Source organism: Thermobia domestica, chromosome 2, assembly GCF_964235325.1.
Source record: "Thermobia domestica chromosome 2, izTheDome1.hap1.1, whole genome shotgun sequence".
NCBI classification, from domain to species: domain Eukaryota; kingdom Metazoa; phylum Arthropoda; class Insecta; order Zygentoma; family Lepismatidae; genus Thermobia; species Thermobia domestica.
Window position 1 is genome coordinate 271,535,471 of NC_137455.1, and position 25,423 is coordinate 271,560,893.

At 35.6% G+C, this 25,423-nt stretch overlaps 1 protein-coding gene across 1 annotated transcript in view; it reads left to right on the top strand.

Annotated features, from left to right (window-relative positions):
• Myo95E (Myosin 95E) overlaps positions 1-25,423 on the top strand; it is a 1,268,077-nt gene that overhangs the window by 853,638 nt on the left and 389,016 nt on the right. The window lies entirely within an intron of this gene.

The following is a 25,423-nucleotide window of genomic DNA, read 5'->3' on the forward strand; positions in this document are numbered from 1 at the left end:
CTCGCCATTTCTCTGCAGGTATCCTGTCGAAGTTGTCAAAAACAACGCTACAACATTTGTTTTGGTATGGCGACAATTTCTTACGGTATGGTCCTTTTAAGTTTATCCAGTGTGCGTAATTTGTTTACGTAAACACTCGATTTTAAGTTCTCTCCACAAGAAAAAAATTACAGACACTGAGATTTGGGGAGCAGATTAGCTAAGTAATGTTATTATGAGAAATTAAGCAACCAGAGAACCTTACCCTTTAAAAATTTATTACGATGTTTGCTGTGTGATCAGTTCCCATCTTACTGATGAAACATTTGGCTGTAATTTAGGAGTCTTGTAAAAGTTCAGATACCAGGATATTCCCCAGCATTGACAGATAACGAACTGCAGTCACTGTAACTATTTGTCCTATATTCCCCTCAAAGAAGTATGGCCTAATTACACAATCCTTCATAACTCCAGCCATACTGTCCCTATATCATTATGAAGGGAACAAAGGACACAGACAAGAATATAATTTGTATCCAAATAGATGAGTCCTCTTATCAGTATTATTACTGTTTGAAAACGTAATACGTACAAACATATAAACTTTGATTTTTATTTTTCATATTGTCGTAGATATGAAAAGTAAAACATAATATCGAGTCTCTTCACACTCCATATAAACTGTTAAACTTGTTTATCTATATGAAACATTACATTTATCGATACGTAAAGCTGCATTTACGCAATAAATATATCAAATGGGGTATGAGATTGACAATACCATAAAGTATTAGTCTGGATTAAAATCACCTTAATTCTAGATAAATATTTTAGAGTATATGAAGAAATCTGTATCTCGAATGACATGTAACAATTCGTTATGCTTTTTGCTAATGTTTAGGATAGATAAATTGTTGATGCAAATTAGTGCGTGATTTACCGTATTAAAAAGGTAACCTAACGCGTAAAAACTCTTTACTAACATTAAAGCAAAGTAAACCCAGAGCATCAGAATTACCTATAATACAATTAGCAGTATTATTGAGAAATACATATTGTGCTATTTCCCTTATAATATTTAACAAAGTAACGCCAAAGTCACAAAGAAAATTCTTTCCCTGTACGAAAATACATTAAATTTCTTATAGTAAAGATAAAGTAAAGGATTATTTTGTACCCATTCAATCTTATCAATGTTAGTTTTATTATTTGGAAATAATATTAAGTTAGCATATTCTAACTTGCTTCTAAGAGTACTATTAAATAGATTAAATATAGCATATGTATTTTTCATATCCTTTGTATTTCTGAATAAAAGTTTAGGTAATTTGAAAACCTCATTACACATTTTGTCTATATGAGCTTAAAAAGTTAACTTACAGTCCCACATTACATCTTTTTAAACTATTTCTGCCTGATTGGTAGTTGTAGCAGAGCGTATTATTTTTTCTGGAGGAAGATCCCATAAAGACTTACATTGAATAACAATTTATTGTCCAAACTCTATTTATGTGCCCTTGATAGATCCGAAGTTGGGTCTTTACAGCCAGTAATTGTTTATATTTGATGTCATCTGCAAACAATAAACATTTAGAATATTTAATAACATCTCGCAAATCGTTAATGAATAACTAAAAATAATAAAAAACTAATACTGGAACCTTGTAGTGCCCCTGAATTTACTCTATACGTATATTAATTTGTATATATGTATGTTACAAACTGCAGTCGATTCCTCAAATATGAAGAGATCAGTCGAAGAAAATTATCACAAAGATCAAATTTCGACAATTTATAGAGCAAAATGTCATGATCCAGAATATTTAAAGGTTTTAAAAAATCTAGGTATACTGTGTCAGCCGAATTACCTTTAATTATGAAAAGAATTAAATATTGGGGGGTCAAATGTGTCCTGCCCCCCTAAAGTCGGCGCCTATGCCCACCACACTGTATTTCACAGAACTGAGCTCCACCACCTACGACGTTATTTACGTGAAATAACTCACTGGATGATCTCTCGACTGATCACAGAGTTTTCGTGCACTTATTGTATACAGATAACAGGCCTTACTCAACTACGCCTTCTGCAATGCGTTTGACTGTAATTGGTCAGCTGCTGAGAATGCTACGCAGCACAAATCAGTTGGTCCTTAGCAATTGTCAATCAGTGTAAATATCTTCATTCCGTACAATTAATTGTAGAGAATGAGGAGAGAAAAGTAGAATTAACTCAGGAGAGTAATGCTCCCGGAAGTAGGAACGAAAAACACAGTTCTGATTGGTTAGCGTTATCCATTTCTTGCCACATTGCATTCAAATAGTGGAAATGAAACGATTGTTGCTGTTGGTCCTCGTGGCCTACTGGGATAGCGCTATATGCTAGTGACGATAATCTCTTTTTGAAGTGAGTTCAAACCCGGCCCGGGGATAGATTATTTTTACTTTTTTTTACATTTTATAACACTTTTTAAATTAAAATAATATGAAAATAATACTCAAAAAACTGATTTACTTACTTTTGTGCAGATAAGTAGTAATAGTAGTAGGAGCCCCGCATGGCTCGTTTTGTTCCCCTTGTACTCCATGATATAAATTTTGTGACCAACTTAAAACAACTGGCTATGATAGCGCGCGAGAAAACGTACTTCCGGGAGCATTACTCTCCCGAGTGGGTCGTATAAAAGTAACTGTAGCTTAGGGAACTTTCGCCTATTATATGGTATAGTGAAACCTGTCAACTTGGCCATCTGCTTATCTTGACCTAGTTCGTCTTGAACCTGCATTTCCCCTTAAGACATTCGTTACTTACTACTCTATAAGTTGGCCACCTGTCTATCTTGGAAGTTGGCCACACTGAAGCAATGTTTACCCTATGATGATAATGATAAATTTACCTGCGTATCTTGGCCACGGAAAATACAGTTTTGTTATTTTTCTTAACTCTTTTGAATTCCCATATGAGAGGCAGATGTTCTGTACTTGTGACTGGACACAAAGAAGCATAGATTGGCACGATTTGTTCGTGGAGTTAATGGCCAGAACACTAGCCTCATAAAAGGGTGGTGAAGGAAAATGGGAATAAGAAAAAGCACGTACAGGAATTCAGGAAATGGTCGTACGTATTTGTTTACCCTGTCTGTTTTGGTAAAACCATTAGCTATTTCGGCTCCTTTCATCAGTGGGAAGCTTTAGTAATTCCGTAAAATTCTCAAGGTTAAAGCTCAATTGTCATTTATTGGCACCTGACTGCATGTCAAAAGGTAGCGGAGGTTTTGAGATATGAATTCCCTCAAGATTTTCTCAAAACATATTTTGCTCCGAGGGAAACACTTCTAGCTCATTAACAAGAGGTAGTTAACTACAATATTAGAATGTGCATATCTGCCAAAAAGAATAAAGCAAATATGTCTAGAATGAACCACCATTCAGTAACAACTGAAAAGAAGTCATATAAATTGCATATAAATTTCTCAATTTATAACTTAGCTTTTCTTGTTGTCAATCTGAATAACTCAGTGTGCTATATCAATTTCAATAAACTGCGTACATACACTTTTATTTCATGGTTGTTTGTGTTATTGTGTTTTCAATCCGAATAATCCAATATATCAGGCTAGTTTCAGGAAGAGAAAGGTATGCATATATATTAAACATACTATAAAGAACGCCGATCCTGGGGGTCTGAGGGGGACCGGGCCCCAAAGCTCATGTGGCCCCTATTTTATTTATGAGTATACAATATTCGGTATAATTTGAGTGCAATTTGTCTTAAAATCTTCATATATATATATATATATATATATATATATATATATATATATATATATATATATATATATATATATATATATATATATATATATATATATATATATATATACCTTCTGCAACTGAATGCCCCCCCCCCCAAATTTACAGAGAAATCGGCGCTCTTGCGTACTTTATTAATATTTTCTAGTACTGTATATTTTTGTGATTACTCTATATACATTATTTATAAGTAGCTTTCGTGCCACTGCTTACTAAATTTTACAATCAAGTAATACTAGAAATCCTATTCTAAAAATACACAAATCACACTTATTTTCTGTAAGTTGACCACCTGTCTAAGTTGGCCACTTTACGATGGAACCGATGGTGGCCAACATAGACAGGTTTCACTGTAGTTCATAAACAGAGCAAAAGTTAATTGGATCGAGTTGGAAAGTTTGAAGGTGAAGGGAGGGAGATGATATTGAAGGTGTCCCGTATTCTCAGGAAAAAAATATGGCAGGTTTATTATTATAAGGAAAAGAATACAAAGAAACCGATATGAGGTTAATTTGTACTGCGGAAAAAGGGATTTATTACAGGCAAAACAATGGAAAAAGAGGCGATTGGTTTTTAAATTATAAACAAGAGGCGATTGTTTTTTAAATTATAAACAATATTATTAAAAATAGATTGTTTTCTTTCTTTGTCGTTTGTATTCTCCTTTACTCCCCTAATAACTTCTTTGGTAGTTCCATATAGAGGGTTTGAGCATCTGGGCCGCATAAAAGCTTAAAAGCTTGTACATCTTGCCATTTTCTTCCGAGATAGGCTTCTTCCCTTTAAAATGAAGGAAAAGATTTTGTAAATCACACCAATAATCATAGCATCCTTTTCAAACTGTTCTCAACCGATTAAACCTAGTACTTTATTTATACAATGAAAATTCTAGAAATGTATTTTTATCCTCGAATCAGAACAAGTATGGGAGATTGGGGCAAGGAGAAAAAGTGGGGTAGAAAGGTTCATTGAGTTTGTTGACGTGATAGTAAACGTCATATAAATGACTATCTGACATTGCTTACGGAAAGATGCAGTTGCTTAAGCATGTTTGACGACATTAGAATGTTAAAAATTGGGTTCTGGGGGCAAGAGTGATATACTTTTAACTCATTTAGTATATAATAATTCAATGAATATACCTGTATTGCACGCATGTCCGTGACAGAACAAGACGGCATGAAAATCTAATTTTTGCCCAAAAGTGGACATCCCCCTTCTTCCACTGTAAGTGATGACGATACCCCCTTCTTCCGTTTTACAAGGATTTTTAAACGACTGTAGCAGGCTAACTGTAAACCTTTCCCCTTTTTTGTTATATTGAATGAAACTACTCAGCGTGCTCTATAAGATGGCATGAAAATCTAAATTTTGCCCAAAAGTGGACATTTCCCCTTTCCCCCCGGACTCTTCAAATGTGTTCAATGTGCTGGCCGAGTTGCACTATGCATATTTGTAGACGTATCTCCCAAGCTATATAAACACGGAGTAGTGTCTCAGATGCGGTTTGAATGCACATGCATCCTATATTTGTTGCTCCAAATGATTCAGATTCCTAATCTTTTAGCCATTTCCTTTAGGTGACCCACAGGTAAAAGTCCAATGATGATAAATCCGGCGATCTGGCATGCTATCTCACTGGTTCACGTTGACCAATCTATCGATCAGGAAATTGTTCATCATGATACTGGCCAATCTGTAGTCTATAGTAAGGTGGCGCACCATGTTGGTAAAATAAGGGAAATCTGCCATCAGTGGCCGATACTGACGCAAGAATGAGTTGTTCTAACAGTTCCTGCAGTTTAGGTGCCAGGGATAACAAATGAACCAATGAAACCTGTCCCCCAGGTCCCTGTCTAATCTTGATGATCTCCATGTTGTCGGCTTAGGCTAATCCCATGGTTCAGCACCTGAAAATGAGAGATAAATTTGAGTTTTATATCATTATAACTGAATAGTTATTACAGATATGTTACATCTGATTACGCCATTGAGTTTCTCTTAAAACGTTCTAGCTCTGTTTCATATATCATATGATCCCTTCCCATCTAAACTTTTTGAGCAAGATTCAAAATGGCGGACAGCAAGATGGTGATTGTTTACCTAACATACACCATAAAAGGCTTCCACACGGTCTATGTCCGTACAATTACCAATCACTTTCATTTTATAAAGGGTGGTAAGGGACTTTCGACTCACCCTTTATGTCCTCTTATGATTGTTATCATTCCATGCACAAATTTATGTATGAAAAATCGGCGAACTGAACATGTTCGGTAAGTTCTGCTTTAGGCTTACCGAAAAGTGGTAGTCCTAGTGCAGAGATTTAGTACTAACAAAAATTAAGTTTGTCGCCAAAAAAATAGGCCTAATATCTTGCAGTAAAACCTAAAGACGTAATGTTTCCTTTGCTATATTTCAAGTAAATATTTAATTAAAAAATAACATCTTTACGAAGCTGGTTAAAATAAATTTGCTTGATTTTATTTATATATTTGTGTTATGTTCAGTACAGTTGTTTAAACCACGGATAGACCTTTCATTCCATGAAACAAATACTGTATTTGGAGGGCTCCACACCGTTTGGTCAGAGAGGAGGCTTTGGTCTGAGGTTTTTTAATAGATGTCTGTTGTATAGATACCTAATATGTCGATAACCACATATGGTTTTAATTACATATAAAATAAGGCATAGGTTTGAAATAAAGATAGACCTATTTGAAACAAAAGCGCACTTTTAGTTTGATTGGAGAAGACAGACGCATCTTCGCCTCGTAATACAGCCAATATTAGATATGCCTTAATTATCAGTAGAGATTTATGAGATACACGAATTATTTTTGTGTTACTCAGAAAAATAATACATAATCATTCAGAAAAAAATATTCATTATCGTTCGTAAATAGATTTTTGTGGCTTTCATTTAGGAGCAGAGGAACAGCCATTTGGCAGGCGGGCCAGTCCACCCCTGGTTGAAACTAACAATTGCGAAATATATTTTTTTCATTTTCTGCAAGCAATTTCCCGCAGTCCGGCAAACATTTTCATGTGGAGAAAGGTTCCGCGATACAAAAGAGATTAAGAAACATATTAAGTAACTAAACTTACTCTATGGCCTATGGAACCCGGACCTATGGCAATGCCGCGTCCACAAAAGCTCTTTATTGACTTCTGTTCTCAGCCAATTGAATCCAGTTTCTACTTTGTATTCCTATTTCTGCGAGATCCATCTTAAGATTGTCCTCCCATCTGCGCCTAAGTCTTCCTAATGGACGTTTCCGGATTGAACTTTCAGTTAAAACTTTGAAATCGTTCCTACTTGCTTTCATTCTGGCAACATGACCAGCCCACCTGAGCTTTGATGACCCTAACAATGTTTGATAAAACGATATAAATTATGTAGTTCGTAGTTTCCACCATTCTCCATTCCCGTTCTTTTTGAGTCGGAATATTCGTCTCAGGATTGTGTTCTCACATACTTTCAGTCTATGTTCTTCCCTTAGAGTAAACGACCATGTTTCGTAACCATACAGAACAACAGGTACATACTACAAGCTTAAAAAAGAAAAGGTTGCTTCTACGGGGAATCTAACTCGGGCCACACGCACCAGATGCGATCTTATTGTCAATAATGCTTTTCAGGCTTTATGGTTATTCCATACAGTTTATTTCGATGTGACCAGAGTTCTTAATGTCAATGTATTTCTGGTTCCTATATTACAATAGAAAATGTATGGTACGCCATTTTTGAAGTTCTTCTGAGTTCCCTTGGATGTAGAAACACTTAGTCTATTTGGGAACGAAAAAAGGTGAGGGATATGAGGGTAAGACATGAAGGAATTTTGGGTGAAGGAAGGATTGGCATAGAATCCTTATTCTTATTCACGGCTGAGCCAGATCCTAAGAAGACGTTTTCTGCATATAATACAGATGGGCCATCAGTATTACTTGCTATTCAGACAAGACGACACACGCACAAAATGATGGTAGTTTGGGAGGTAGAAGATGGCGGAAATAATTATGAGGAAGAACCAAAGAAGGTAAATTCACAAGTCATACAAGTGTTTTCATTTCCTTGTCTTTCTTCAGCGAGAGATGGCAGTATAGTCTTAAGTTATTCTTCACTCTCTTCTGCAACTTCTTGAGATGCATCCCAGAAGATTTACGACAAGCTTCTTTTAATGATTCTTTCGTTTAGCTGCCTTGAATTTAAACATTGAAAATTGTATTCTTAATTATAATATGCTAATATTTATATCATGTTCGAATGTCTGACCCGAGAGGGTGAAAAATTGTTACTCTTTAAAGCACATTGCAATAGGCTATTATTTTTAGTTATTATTATTATTTCGTGTATTTCTTTATATCATAATGCATACAGAAACACAGTATTATCCCAGTTTTACATTTTTGTTTTACCTTAGGAATACACAATTTTACGTTGCTATTTAAACGCTTTGTATATAACCATCATAATATTCAATTTTGAATTGTGCTCAAACTGAGATAAGTATTAGATACTTTGTGAAAGATCAGTCAATTTTATTTTCTCTCTCTATATATATATATTCAATCCTGGCAAATGCAGCTGTACAAATATTAGAGTAGCTGAAGTTATTCTTCATACATATCTCATGCGAAGACATTGACAGATTTATATGTTCTAAACATGTCCACAAGGGGTATATTTGTCAACACGCATAAAAAAGATTTATAGAGGTATGGTTAATGACAGACTATTAAAAGAACGACTGGTTTGCTGAATTAATCGTTCAGTGAGTGCAGAAGTCACGTTAGCCCCAATGTAGATTCTCATTTATTGATAAGTGATGAGTTTGTCTAAGATGACATGTAATCATTTAGAACCATGATAGCCAGTGGCACAAAGTAGGAAGTTTAGAGCATCAAACTTGTAATTACACTAAACAAAAGAATGGGAAATTGGAATAAATATCGTCGCTTAATTTTTCCCAACAATAAACATAAAATAAGTTGATTGCAGCAAGTCGATTAAAATTATTAATAAATCTATCATTAACTAAATTAAATCTATGGACTCTTTGGCTAATGTAGCAGGAGACTAGCTGAATCTTTTGCTGAGGCTACGAAGCTGAAACGCATAGTTTTCTTTTGTCTGAGGCTACGAATAGGCAGGGGCGGATCCAGGACCGACTTCTGGGGGGGCGGTGGGTTGTCATACTGCTACTTGTAAGGGCTCCAAACTTTGGGATGGGTTTTATTTATATATAAAAAATAAGAAAGTTTCTTCTTCTGGGGGGGCAATTGCCCCGATCGCCCCCTCCCTGGATTCGCCCCTGCGAATAGGCTACCTCATTGATTAGTTATTACCGATAATGAATTTGCTGTCTGGACAAGACAACTTAAAATTATTCTATCTAAAATTATTGCTTTGATTTATTAAGATGTTCAGAGTGTAGAGATTTTTAGATAGCCTTTCGGAGTGTGTCAGTTTGATCAGTTTACTGAGCACTATCTAATCTACTCAAGGGCCTTATTCCTTACCAGCCTTCGCAAAAATTACGGAGTGTAACGCAACGCAAAACATAAAAATAAAATCAATTACTTCTATGGCTATTATCACGTAGCTCCTGCGTTTCGTTAACTCCAATCGTTACAGAATAGGGCCCCTTATAATGAAGTCTCTATCTAGAGCAGTGGTTCTCAACCGATGTGTCGTGACACACTAGTATGTCACGCAGTCCCCCTAAGCTTTGTCGCAAAATTTTTAGAATTCAAAAATTATGAAGAAATTAATAATATTTAGTTAAAATCGAGACAGACTGCACCAGTCAACACCTCCAGCGACAGCAATAATACTCAGTGCTACATAGAGTCAATATAAAAACTAATAGGTTTCTCTGTTACAATAGATATTAAACTATTATTATTATTTCTAATAAAAATATCAAAGGAATGTGTCGCGATGTCCTTGATGTTCAGTAAAATGAGTCGTTACTCAAAAACGGTTGAGAACCACTGATCTAGAGTATCGAAATATCAGTTATACTATATACATGGTGTTTGATATGATTTAACAGATTTCAACAACTTACTTTTTATTAATTGTGTAAATTACAATTTTACGCATAAGTATTACTATAATTGTCCAATTCTAATCGTAATTATTATAACAGTGCTAGGAACAATGTTCAGTACTAGTATTATGTTATAGATTGAGATGGTAGTACAATATATTCTATATTTACCTGTCACGTAAGAGATTAACTTATTTCTAAAATCCACTCAACTCATAAACTACACATCAGGATGATGCGCGTAACTTGAATAAAAGATAATAAATTGGATTTTGTCTTTTATTATAAAAAGATGATGATGATGAATTAATGGAGTGAGATTTATGAAAAATCCGGGGTTATTAATTTAATAAAAGGGATAAATAGAATTTCGAAATACAGATCAAAGCTTTCACCTGAAGGGTCTCTGTTTCGATCGGTTGTCTCGTTAGCTAAAGGCTAACCAAATGAGATTATCAAATTATGAAGATGCCAATGCAAGGCTATGTGTGTTAAATAGAATATCAGCTTCCTTTTTCCTAAAATGAACCTCTTTGAGAACGTTTAAAATATGGTGTTGCTTACTCACTTGTACTGTTCGCTGATGTCTACAAGCACTAGAGGCTTAATGTCACTTTAACTAAATGTTAACGACGCACTACTATTTTTGGATAAGCATGGAGTCGACTGTAGGAGTCCTAAGTTCAAACCCGCCTGAGGTCTTTTCCTCCTCTTCTTAGGCGCTGCCTCGCAGTCTTGACGATCCCTCTCGCTGCTCTGCACGGGACGTTGGTCCTGGGTTCGTTCTTGCTGACGGCTGTCCTTGTTGTCATCCTCTACGGTTCTGGACTTGTAGGCTGGAAATCCCTTTTGGAGGTCTTCTAGTAAGTTACTTGCACGTATGCCGGCTTCAGCTTCTTGAACTTCGATTGCTATCACCAAAGTTAGGCGTCGGGTCGGGTCTAGGTCAAAACCCCCACAGCCAAAACTCCCACACTCAAGAAATGTCAAAACACCCACACAAACGGTCATAACCCCCACACAAATGGAGTTATGACCGTTGGAGGTTATGACCGACTACCAGTGTGGGGGTTATGACCGTTCGTGTATTTGGGAGATTTGTCCATTTGTGTGGGGGTTATGACCGATCGTATGGGCGTTTTGACATTTCTTGAGTGTGGGGGTTTTGGCTGTGGGGGTTTTGACCGTTCGTGCGTTTGGGAGATTTGTCCATTTGTGTGGGGGTTATGACCGTTTGTGTGGGCGTTTTGACATTTCTTGAGTGTGGGGGTTTTGGCTGTGGGGGTTTTGACCGGTTCCCGTCGGGTCCACTTAAGAGATACGCGGTACAGAGTAGGCGGTGTACACTCTTCACACAATGGACGAGTAAACTTCCTAAAACTTAATCTTTATATGGATGAGAATACTAGTTTACTCAATTGGATATTTAATTTTAAGCTGGTGAAAGTATGTTTTTGTGTTACATCCGTGTGCTTGTTTCTGAATTTAGTCCCATTGTTTTCCTATAATATCTTGTCTATTCTAAATTTAAAACTGTCTGGATGTTTACTGTTTCAAACAAGAAATACTAATTTCTTAATAATAAAATTGTTTTAAAATAAACGTATAATTTAGCTCATTCTGGCTGCATGTTCGCTACATTATAATACAGTAACTCACAATTGCTCAATATGAGCCTCCTTTCTACCCAATTCGGTAATCGAATTCCTCACAGACTTGTTTCAGCATGTTTTCATCAACAGTTTGCACTGCAGCAGTAATTAGTGTTGCCAGTTTAGGGATTTTCTCGCTAAATGTAACGATATGATAATATATTTTAGAGACAAGATTTGTTTCGTTTACCGTTAAATTAGGTATTTGGCGACTTTTGAAATGTCGTACAGCAAATAAACTAGCATTATTTCCACTAAAATTAAGTTTTCTAGCGACTTTTCGCGGTACGTTTAGTGACATTATTGTTAACGTTGTTGGCGACACTTGCAGCAATGCGCTCTTGCAGTTCACGAGCATCTTGGGGTAGAAGTAGTACGCACTAAGCACCACACACAGACATTTAAAGTTGCCGATTAGCTCTTGCTGTTTATTTTTGAGAGCTGCGTTGAAAATAAGCTCAAACTCTCTCGGCATCTGCTTCAGACGTGGAAGACCTTCCAGGCGATTTTCCCTTCCATATGCATCCTGTTATCTTAAATTGTTGATACCACTTGCAAATAGAGTTCTTTGATTGTGGATCTTTACGAAATTTTGTACAAAACTTATGTTTAATATTTCCAACAGTCCGACTAACGTTTAGGACGATTGTAGGATTCAAAATGCATTTTATCTGCACGCAGGCAGCCATCTTGCAACTTTTCACTCTATCATTTGTAGGAACTACTACGACCATGCCAAACAAAACTCGAGGATGTGATGTATAGTATTTCAAGACAATTTTGATCGTCGATATAAAGTTTTGACACATTGAAATGATTTCTTATCATTCAAATCATTTTGAAAAACGTTGTATAGTTACGGTGACACTGTCATATAGGCCAGTTCTGGCTTACTGAGCTAGAAGTGAAAAAAACTTTTTTTTCTGTTTACATACACATAGAAGAACCGTCGTATAGTTTCTTGAAAAGTTGAGCATATAGACACACTCTTTAAAAAATGAATTATTTTCAGTTGCAACTTTTCACTTTTAACATTCAATTTTATTTTTATCTGCTTTCTTTAGTCTTTGTCCACAGTTATATTGCAGTAGTATGTAAAGCCACGGTTGAGAAAATGTAGTAACATAGTGAGTAAGGCATCTACCTGCCAAACAATCGGTCTGGATTCGATCCTTGGTGGGGTGTGACAATTTTTCGTTCTAGTGTGGATTTAAAGTTTATCCAGACTCTTTAAAACAAACAACCTATGGAAATGAAAGCCCAGAGCTTGATGCAGATGGCTACAGCTTCCAGCTTTCTGAGTGCCTAAGTCTAAGCCTTTACTTCCACGCTGAGCCGTTGTATCTTTATTTTTTAAGGTGGATCACTGGGTGTTCTCGGCACTATGCTAAATGCTACTTGAATAGTGCCGCGTTGCCAGATAGTGTCGAGTGTTTGCTGATGCCAGATAATAAAGGAAGTAATCGAGGAATTCTGCTTGGATACTTACTGGAGAAATTAGTTTTCGATTCTTACCGCAATTCACAGCTAAGTTCCGCTTCTTGAACTGCAACGCTAGAATCCAGGAATGTTCTTATTGTGACTACTACAGTAAACGCACATATTTGGCAACAATGCATTATGGCCTTCTTCCCAAGTTTCTTCTGAAAATATATTTCCTTAAATGTAAATTAATATTTAAATAAAATGTGTAACATAACATGAAAAACGGTTAACCGATATATCTGCTTCGTAATAAGATCGTTACTTTAAAATACTTTATACATACAAATAAACATTTCATAAAACTGAGTAGTTCTAGTAAGATCTAACAGCACCATGTAACAATACAGAACATTGGGTTCTAGTCCGAAATAGCATGTATGGTTTTTATACTGAAGTACGGGATGAACGCCGTATTTGTACCTTACCCATGCTCACTGTGAGCATCTAACACACCAATGTGTTCACCACCAATGAGGTTAACTGGAATAAAACAAACACAATTTTAATTTAAGAGACATGAGCGACTAATAAAACATGGGGATGAAAGTAGAGCTAGTTGTGAGTTTAAGATAAGTAAGATATTAACGTTAAGTTGTCCTGTTTGTGAGTGATAAGTCAAGACTTATCCTCACGACAGAATAAGGTTCGACGTGAGCTGCGACGCTTTCTTCTCTTCCGTCTGACTGGATCTGATCCAGATTTTCCAAAATGACAAGTTTTTATTGCTTTCGAGTGCAACTGGTTGTTGCCCTCACTCCGTGGTATTTTCCTAATGAAAATCCAAATTCAGCTCAATGACAGCACAAAGTGGGCTTAGTGCAAGTGCACTAACGACGGCTTCTTCCAAGTTGGTCATCGACTAGCAGGACGCTGTCCTCGACGCTGTGACGATGTCGCAGAAAACCAAGAATATTGAACTTGATGACATGAAGTAAATACAGGACCACTTAACATAGCAGAAATAAATAGCAAGAAATCAAGACGGAAGGTAAACAGAAAAGTGATGAGAAAGTACAAGAAACTAAAGGCAAAGGAAGAAGTCGCTGACGCTCTAAGTTTATTGTTTTCTAAAGCATTTTACAATTATGCATCAACTGATGCTTGAGACTACAATTTTTATGAAGAATAGTGTCTTTCTGATGATGACGAGATTCTGTACAATGTCCTATGGAGAGACGATGTCCTCGGTAAGGGTAATAACCGTAGGTGTCCCAGGCAGCTGGTCTTGAGATCGATCCTCTCTCTCTGGCAATCAAAGTTATCCAAATAACCCAGCTTATTTGGATATGCAACATCCCGGAGCTCCACAAAAATGTGTCCTGAGGCGAGCATCCGTCAGGAGGATCCCGATGACACATTTAGGTAATCTGAAAAAAATCTTGATGGGGAAAAAATATATCGTGGTAGTCCATTGGCATCCAACCCAGGATCTCATAAAAGTAACAAATAGTCCTTCAAGTCGTCCAATAGATGGCAGAAACTGCGTACTGGAGCAAAGAGGCAGATCATCCGGCAACAGGAGACAACGAAGGCATCAGCTGTCAGTCATCTTTTACTTGTGAGATTAGTGGAAGTGCATGGATAAATCTCAACTTTGAAAGAAACGAAAAACCGTAAGTACATATTATAAAAATTACTAAAATAATTAACGTAATGATAACGATGAGTATTTTCATATACTTTTGTCTTAATCAAATAAACTAAATATTTGACTATCAAAACAGTGAGCTACGCATACTACACTTGGTAAAAAAAATAAACAAAAAAAATAAGAATTAAAACTAAAGGGGAACATTGGAGGATCTTTGAAGCATTTATAAAGATGCAGTCATTTGCCCTCTGCATCTCTTCTGGATGGGTGTTAAACTGCTTGGATCCGCGCAACCCGCTCGCGGATATGACCATACCTACTTATTATAAATGTTTCAAACTAAAGGGATTCGGGGAGTAATAAAACTGAATTAGAAAAAAAATGAATGATAACCTAGTAACTTCCTCAACAACTGAAATAGCATGTACTTAATCCTATGTTCCCTAACACGAAACAATAGGTACCGAGTTACCTAATAACTCAAAAGTGGTATACAGGTTTCTAATCCTACCTGAAATCACCAAAACAACAATAACACCAATAAAACGAAGCAGTAACATGCTAAACAATTCGATAACTATATCTTTTACTTCTTTCAAAAGTTACCACACAAATGTATGCATATATAAAACGTTGTACTCGTAGAGAATCATTCAAAAATATCTAACTCAAAATTAAGAAAAAACTACTCCTTTGCTTCAAAACCTAGTGAAGGAAATTAACTTTATGTAGGTGTCTTAAAAAATAATAAGTAATGAAAAAGAAAATAATATAGAAAATTTTGACAATTTCAGAACAATCGAGGTCACAAGAGATTACTACTACACATGACCTTTTCTTTTTAAATAATCAAGTGACTAAATAATAAATTTAAAGAAAACAGTTAATATGAGGACTTTCCTTGGACAAATTGACACAATTAAAAGCTCCCAGAGCTGTGTACGTTTATTCTTACTTCAAAATATCACTTCACTTACAAGTATTCATATATATCGTCTGACTTGGTACCTTAAAATATCTTCAATTATCTTATGCTTTCCTCTAAAGCAAAACAAAACAAGGAGCGGCAAACTTAACGGGCCCAAAAGCTTAAACAGTACTCCGACTGGCATTGGCTACCCTACTGCCATAACTATCTCCCGAGACAAAGGCATCTCTTTAGCCTGTCCCTACAAAAAATAATAAACACAAACACACATCCACAATGACAAAACATACTGAAGGAGTTATCCTCATAAATAACTTGATTAGATCAAAAATAAAAGACTTAGATAATTCCCAAAAAAAAATATTTAGGTCATGAGTATAAAATTTAGATAAATAATAAAATATGGCGACTATATTGTTTGAATCATGTGTCAGAGATTTAACAAATTTCTTAAAACTAAAAGGTAAGGCAATTTCGCTTCCTTACGGCCCACAAGAAACAATCTGGAAAATCAAAACATATCAAACAACATGTCTTAAGTATAATAATTCAAAAGATAATATCGTCATGAATACCAATATGGAAACCAATCTTTCATCATCTTTCTCTTTTTTTTAAACCGTAGCAATCGAGACCTGATATCATTATATTCTCCAAATATTTTATTCCAACATCATTTAATTAATTTAGTTATAAAAACATTCCTTTATTAACGACTGAGTATATAGACATAAATAAGCATCACAAGAGCGAAACCAAGTGTAATATGTAATGTAATATGAAGATAAGAAAAGCTGACTCACATCCGTGGCCAGGAAACAAACTCTCAACGAGTAACCTTCACCTTCAAAAACTAAAACGTTGCAAAAAATAAAATATATCATGATTATACAATAACCTACCCCAAGAATGATATTAGCTCGGTATAACTTATGTACAAAGAACTTTCTGCTTTATTGTGGGAAAAACCATTTGTTATTCTTTCTCACCATGTCTCCAAAGACTGCGAGATCCAACAGATAGGTATCCGGAGACACCGCAAAGAGTCCAATTTTACCACACCGGGTAAAACAACCAAGTAAATCTGCTATCTGGATACTTGGCCTGAATTTCAACCCATGATACCAAAACTGTAGTAGCTCATCCAACCTGTCCTGTGTTCCTCCATACCGAAAAAAAGCTGTGACGGTGTAACGATTACTCTTAGTTCTCGGTAGCTGTTTGAAAAAGAGAACTGTGTGCAGTTATACGTGAAACCAAAGACAAAAAATCTGCTTTAATGTCCACCTGTGATGAACTTTCCGAGTCAAAGTCTTTCTTAACAAATTCTACCATAAACCATTTGTTATAGCGACTATTAAATAAATATGTATCCATCAAATAATCGTCAACAACATCGTTATAGTGGGCATTGTGCTCAATAAAACGTGGATGTATCGAATGATCCAAACGAAAATATCTTACTGTGGATCTAGAGAAAGCAGGATGACCATTACGTCGTACCACAGGGAAATGAGAAACTTCGGCCATTGTAACACACACAAGAAAGCAAAATAATACCAAATTATATATATAAACCAATTTGTACTTATACACTAAAGTACATAAATGTAATATACACAACCAAGAGGGTGGTTGGGTGGGGGAAGTTTCGGTGGGTGGTGTCGCTACACATAAAATAAACAAATAGGTAGTACAGAGATCTCACCAAAGTCATCTACCACCATGTGCTCATTGTAAAACGAATCAAATATTTTCTTTTATTTGTTATCTTTTTCGATATCAGAAGACACGACCAAATGAATCAGTGTCTTGTGTTGTAGCAGAAACATAACTCTATCTTATATTTAGGGTTGCCATAATTTTTTTTATTCAAAATACGGACAAGCGCTAAAATGACGACCCATCAAAGGTACGGTGCCCAAAGTCAGAACAAATATTTTGAAATTTCTTACCTAAAAATCACCTTTTTTAGGTTTTATCACAATTGTTTGCTGTAATACTTAAAACACTATTGGAAACTAACATGTTTTTAAATTTTTTTATTAACACAAATATAGTAAATCATGCCATTAAATTACGTATATTAAACCTGACCTAAAGAACTCTAGAATAGGAAAACGAGAGAGACACTTTTTAGAAACATAACCTACTTTATTAATGATAACTAAAATATAAGTTACATGATGAAAACAATTCTTTTCGTTCGAGATTTTAGCGATTCCCGACTCGGAAATTTTGGGTAGTTCCAAATACGGACAAATTTTCTATTAAATGTTTTGTACGATACGGACACGGGCACGGACCTAAAAATACAAACAGTCCGTACAAAATACGAACATATGGCAACCCTACTTATAGTACAATATTTAAAATATGTAATGTTTCATTGCGCAGTAGTTAAGGGAATGAGCTAAAATACGTACTGACTTCCGGGTGGTGATCCACCTTAATATAATATGTAAGCATACAAACTGACAGCGAGCGAGCACAATAGGATGCATCATATCAATCTATAGAAAACCGAAAATTATATTCCTCACATCATAGTATCTTCTTGAGAAACTGTATGATAAATATTATACATATCTCTGTAAAGTCTTCTTTTTTAAAAAATGTTCTGTGAAAGAATTATGTTTATATAGTTAATGTTGATCTATTGTGATCAATAATTTAAATGCACTACGAGTTACATTCACGGTTAGGAAAGGTCTGCGTCAACTAAATAGTAATTGCGAGCGACATAACTCCAAAATCAATTTCGGCCTTTGAGCGTCAATGAAAGCTAACAGCTCCCGAGAGAAATGTCGAATCTCATAAAAGTAGATACTGACCTAAGTCAATTTTCAATATTACATTTACGTACTTTAAAGTGACGTAAATATAGTTCTTTTTTCCTTTAGTACAAATTCTGAAACAGAAATCCTGCATAAATGAGTAAACTTATCCCTTTTATGTTCTTTTTTGGATTTGATCGCTAGTAGAAATGCCTATAGTTCGAAATTCATCTGGATTGCTCTTTTGTATAAAATCAATGATGAAACTTAAAAAAAATATATATATATATATATATCAAACATTTTATTTGAAAGTTGAACTTAAATGGAAGCAAAAGTTTGAGAAGTTGTTTCACACAATTTAATAATTGTTTTATAAATACTATTATCTAAGTATGATTCTGGGGAAAATTCAAAACTTATCCAAGGAACTCTAACGACATGTTCATTAGTTTATACTGTTAAACCTCCATTAATGGATACTTCGACAATAGGGGCAGACTTTTTGATGCGATAAGTATATATATACGCGTATTATCACGAGACAGATCCCTCTATTTCACTAAGACTCTTAGATATTTACATGGACAGTTTTCTCTCCCCCTCAGCCCAGAGCATGTTACTAACATACTGTTTTACCTACTCATAACTGAAGGGAACTATTCTCAAATCAAACTCATTCAACACAGAGAATTTGGTCTTTTTGCTTTTTAAAAATGAATGTGAGGACAGTACGATAGACAAAAAATTCATTTCAAGTGATTCAGCCGTTTTCAAGTGATGATGGCACAGACGTGAACTTAAATGTGCAGAATAAACTGTAGAAATTGCTCTCTCTTTTCTTGAAAGCTGAATTTTAGAAAACGCTGAAATATGCTTCCAATTATTTTCAATGAGGAGCTTCTTTACCAAGTTTCAACTTCTTAACTTAAGGGATTCCTAATACAGTCTATTTTCTATTCCTACAGTCCTAATACAGTATATTAGTTTTAAACACGTAGTGGGTTTCGCAGCTCACTCTTACCAAATAATTAACCTAAAATAGATTCGATACATAAGATTTCTCGTAGTTTGGATTTAAGATTATGTATCTATTCGTTTTAAACAGTCAATCTTTTCGCTTCTGGTATCTAACTTAAGCATTTTGAGATCATTATTATTTTGAATTTAAAATCTCTTATGTACCTATATCGTCGTGGCGAAGTTTTGCCCGCATGAGATTTCAGTCTGCGACGTTTGGTCCAGCAAGATTTGGTCCACATGCAGGCGAGGTTTTGATCCCGCATGATTTTGGGCGGCAAGGTTTTGACCAAGCAAGATTTTGACCTGTAAGGTTTTGGGCACGTGAGAGATTTTGGTCTGCAAGATTTTGGGCAGCGACTTTTCGGCCGCGAGATTTTGTTCATATACTCTTGGGAATTTTCCGTTTCCTCTTACTTTCTTCATTCCACCATTTCGTTCATTATCATCATCATCATCACCCTTAGCCTCGGTGCATACTCGTGGGACGTATAAAACCGAGATAAAAGCTGAGACTGTCTCGTCTCGACTATCGCCACGAGAATTATGTCTCGTCTCGTCTTGTGCGCAGCTAAATATGACATAAGATGCGAGATATCTTGAAACAAAGATATTGAGGAAGATAAATTATATTAGGAAGAATAGCAATAGAAAATAAATAGTTGAAATCTAGGTTACTTTTTATTCGTAATAATAAAACCAACCCACCTCTTGGGTTGTGTTTTGAAAGTTTATATTTTACGTAAAACAAGTATTTTGGCATCCAGAAGGCCTACAACATATTTTAGTTATACCATGAAGTCCTTAATAAATAATAAACTCAGCTAAAAGACGGTAAAGATCACTCAATGGAATGTCCTTTAATTATAGGCAACCAACATTTCTTTACTGTTCTCCAGGTTGCGTAGAAGCTAGGGTGTTGTTGGTTTTAAACGAGACATGGATAGCCACCATTACTTGTAAAGATTTTAGCAGATTGTCCGTATTAACGAACTTGGCCGAAATAATCGGTTTAGCTGTTTATTGCAAAATACAATTCAGAAAGCCACTTTCTTTCAAAAGTTATATCATGTGGAGTAGAGGACTAATGGACAGGCGTACTATTAGTACAATCTTTTAAGTCTCAATATCTGATTTTGATAAGCTAAATCAATGTAAAGACAATCATTCCATATTTACAATGGTAGTAACAAGGTTCAATTCTATCTTGAATGTAGTGCAACTTAAGTGTGTAGGCTCCTAGCATACTGATGTATGCGTATGCTATCAGTCAGAAAGCATTGGGAAACCACTGGACTAGACACACGTACACATACATATTCAACATTTTCGTCAGAAGATAATATCAAGAAACATTGTTTTCTTCTATTCTTCAAAGTTTTCTGAATCAATTCTGATGGAAATTTAATGTAATTTCTTCCACTATTTATAGGAGATAATGCGAACCAAGAGGTTCAAATAATAATAATCGAGGCGAGCTACAAACAATAATCATTGTGACGTCATCTGATAGACTGAAACATTGTAGAAGTTATTCTTTGTTTCGTTCTTATGAATGGAAAATATGTGAATCTCAAGTGAAAAATTCAGTCTTTTCTGTTCCTATTCTCAATAGAATTGTTCACTTTTAATGCCAAATACCTCAATATTACAGTTCGCAACCTTGTATAAAATATGTATGCTTTCTACGTAACTTTTGCAGTATCTTTCATAAATCGCATAACAAAAATTACGTATTTGCCAATAAATATTTACTAATTATAATTAAACGACTTGATTGTGGAAACGTATGTGCTCCAGTTTCTATGAATTCATCGTTGAAGTGGGTCAGACAATGCGATTTCAAAAGAATTGAACTTGTTTTCTTCGCGTATGCAAACTGAAACTATCAGTTTTTATCTAATGGGCAAAATAACGTCCTTGATATCCTTCACGGAGTAAATGTCATTTTTTCGGTTCGGTTCGATTCGTTTTATTTGTCTGCAGCGAGAAATATATTGTGAAAGTATGTGCTCAGTGGATGCGTCGACTAACGTAAAATATTGAAGCTGCTGTTCTTAATTCTACAGAGTCCTGAATCATGAGTAACTTAGCTTTACAGAATTTTCCTGTCGTTCAATATGATAAAGGACTTGAAATAGCTTGCTAGCAAGGCAATGAAAGAGAGATAGAAAAAAATATTCTGCGATAGGTATCTCAAAATCTACTTGATGCGTAATGCGCTAAAGTTCCATCTCTGGATTTAGTTCGTTTTCTTTATCCAATTTCCTAAATTCCGGTAACTGACAATTCACGACTTAAAATATCAAATGACAAATGATCGCATAAAACTGAACATGAGACATAGGTGTCTCCGATCTTGTTCGATCAGAAAACTCTTTTTTTTTTTTTTTTTTTTGACTGAATTTGTGTGGTACCCTAATGATTTCTATGCCTGGTTTTCAGATAACGAAATAGTGTAATCCAAGATGTACCCAATTTTTCCGTTTGCGTCTCGGACATACAGTTTGGTGTAGGGCGAGGTCATGGCCTGAGATCTTCACATATAAACAATGATGATCATAGGTCAACGGGAACGTTGTCAAAAATGGGTCAACAATACAATGGAAGTGTCTATAAGGCGCGCATTTGTTTATTTTGTTTATATTGGCCAAAAGAGAGTGCGCGCTCTATTGAGGTTATATGGAAGTGAAACAACACACTGAGCTCTACAAGCACTGTGAATTTCATTGCACTCGAGCCTGCGGAACAGGGAAATAAATAAAGTCAAAGTCAGGTGACGTACCATGTCCGGTGCTCAGACTGGCTTGATACGAGGCAAACCTCTCGGAAGAGAATGCTGTAACCGTATGTCGTATTTCCACTGAGTGGCATTGCTATAGATTAAATAAGTGGAATTGAATGGTAGTTAGGATTTCGCACATTGTGCATCATATCTTAAAAAAGCAGAGAAGTTCACAGAGAAAACTGACAATTGCACTAGTGTAACATGTGGTATGAAAAGTACAAAATGATTGATGCGTTACCTGAGCTGAACTATGAGATTTCCCTTACTCCCAGGCAGTTGAGGTGGATTATTATGTACGATGCAATGTGTTATGCATAAGTACGCAAAATGGTTCAATTGTCAATTTCCTCATCCTCTAATAGGAATGGTTCATCGTTATAGCCCAAGAACCTAGATTCGTCTTCTTATGAATAAAGTAAATCATCCAAGAATGCAGCTGACTTCGGACGTCGTGTAATTTCTTTTCCCATTCCTAAGTACCAACTAATGAGCATGACATGAGCACAACTTCCGACTGTCAGTGCTCCATTTCCACATTGACAAAAAATATCCTATAATGCAATCGTCCCCTTCCCAAGCAAGATCGTATAAAACGAAAATGCTAACCGATTACTGTGCCTTGGGTGGATATGTGCACAAACAAGGTAAGGTATTTGCCTCACATCAAGCCAGTCTGGGCATCTGAGATGGTACGTCACCTGACTTTGCCCCGATTTGTTTCCCTGTTCATCAGACTCGAGCGCGATGAATTCACACTGCTTGTAGAGCTCAATGTGTGGTCTCTCTTCCTCAACCTCAACGGAGCGCGCTCCCTCTTTTGGGCGATATAAACAAAATATGTCAAACAAATGCACACCTTATGTGCATTTCCATTGTTTTGTTAACCCATTTTTGGTCATGTTTCCACAGAGCTATAGCCACCATTGTTTATACGTGCAGGTCTTAGACTACGACCTCTTCCCATACCAAATTGTATTGGAACAGCTCCTTTGATTTTTTTAACATAGTATATGAAGTACAAGGTATGTGAAGTAACTGAATGTTGGATACACCTGTCACAAAGTCTCGTCAAAATATGATCTGTAACATAATACGCTATAGCGAATATCCATTCAGACTGGCGCTGCCTCTACTTCCAAACAACTAAATATGAATAAGGAAGTTACGACAAATTCATAAACACAAAAGTAAAAACAACATTAGTGACCTACGTTTTAAAGAAAACGACTAAGGAAGTACATTTTCTTATTTATTGTTAACGCTAGGCACAAACATTGTATATGTTCTATCCAGCAAAGCAACTAGTTCTGATAATATTCCGACAACGCATGTTTTCAGACACCAATTTGTTTTCTGGTTTTGGTTATACCGACTGATGCTTACGTGATCATTTTATTAACGAAGCTTACTTGATCTAAATTTGTGTAGTTCTAACAATGTTAACTAATGTGTACTGATGTAATTCCTTTTCGCAATTGGGAGGTACTGGATTCGAACACTGGCTAATATATTCTTACTCTTACTCTCATCAGACGATTGTTGGCAAAATTTTGTTAAATATGAACTGTTTGACTTTTAGCTGCGTTTCATTGTCAAAAATTTTTGGTGTACAATGGCTTCATAACTTTATCTGCAATTGTATTAATATAATTAATATAGTACAAAATAAGTAGTTGTGAAAATAAAATAAACAAAATAAATAGCTTAACCATCTTTTGCTGACTTCTAAATAAAGTAAGCTTATTTTGTTCTTTAAGCAAACTTATGAAAAATTTACTAGAAAGTTAGGGCAAAAGATTTTAATTTAGAACATCCCCTCTTACCAACTTTTGACTATCAAATAGTGTAATACGTTAGAAAGATGTATCCATGACCTACGCAATTTGTCCCATGTTAGTCTGACAGAAAACGGCTCTATTCATTATGGGATTTACCTTAGGTGAATTATTTTGTATGTAAACAACAGAAAATTGAACGTGATGGGAGAGAACTGTGGTCTTGTGTAAACATTCATATTTACACTGTTGTATATTCTTGTGAGAGACATCACTACTGTTCAATGGAGATAAATCTATTTAATTTTCTTCTGTTTGGTTTCTTCTGTTTCGTTGAAATTGTGTTGGAAGTTTAGTGGGTACAATAATTGTTAATCAGAGCAGGTTGAATGAAAAAGAAAGTGTCTACATTTATTATAACTTTGATTGAAACAATAGATAAGTGATTTTCTGTCGCCCATGTATAGTAATCTTTCGTAAACAGCAGGTTGATGGCTTCAGATGAATTTCCTGGTGTGTTGACACTATCATATGTAGATGATGGTCTACAGTTTGAATACAGGGCAAATTCCTATATACTACCATAATATTAACTTATGAACAAGACAAGTCGAAAAATTGGTTTTTCATATTGCATTGTCGTCTTTTCATGAGAATTGGTTATAGTGTTAGAACTGTGATGATTTCTCCCACGTTAAGTGTACGTATGTATAAAATAAAAGTTTCATCTTTTCCTTTCTTTGTTTCTTTTTTGGTGAATAAGAGTAAAGAAACTATTTTGGTTTCATAATTTTCTGATCAGTATTGTTCCTGTAACAGTACTCTCTTATTAGAGAGACACCGCGGTTCAGTGATAGAGTGTTCACCTCTGGTAACGGGTCCTTGGTTTGCTCCTAGGCCAGAAGAAGTTCGTGGTGAACAATATCGTGTCCATGGGGTTTTCTCGTAGCTTTCCAGTTTTCTTCCATGTTTTCAATTCATCAATTATTTTGTTTTAATCATTCAGTTGCTGTAATCGTCCGTCTCTTTTAAAAGGCATAATTGACCGGTGACCTGTTAGCCCCATATCTAACGAAATTTGATCGGAATTGGGTCTGATCGTTTCATCGTCGTTTGTTCGCGTTTAATCGCCAACAATTACAGGTTGATTGCCACGCGTATTGAGATATTACAAATAATTATGTAGCGGGGACCAACAGGTTAGCCTGTTAGCCCCCATGGGACCAAGTTTGCTTCCATGGGGGACTAACAGGATTACCTCTTGGCCAACTCTACATAATTATTTATAGTACGTCAATACGTAAGACGATCAACCGGTAATCATTGGCGATCAAACACGAGTGGTCCAGTTCCAATCAAATTTTCTTTCATGTGAGGAGGCTAACAGGTCCTCGATCATAATTGTTGGACATAAAACTAGAAATTTTGATTTCATTTCATTTTAGTATGCTCCCAACTTCCATAATACCATTTTGTGTGAGATCCACTACTTAAGGTTTATCCAAGGGTAGGAGTAAACATACTGAAATAGACAAACAAATTATCTTTTATGTAATTTTAAG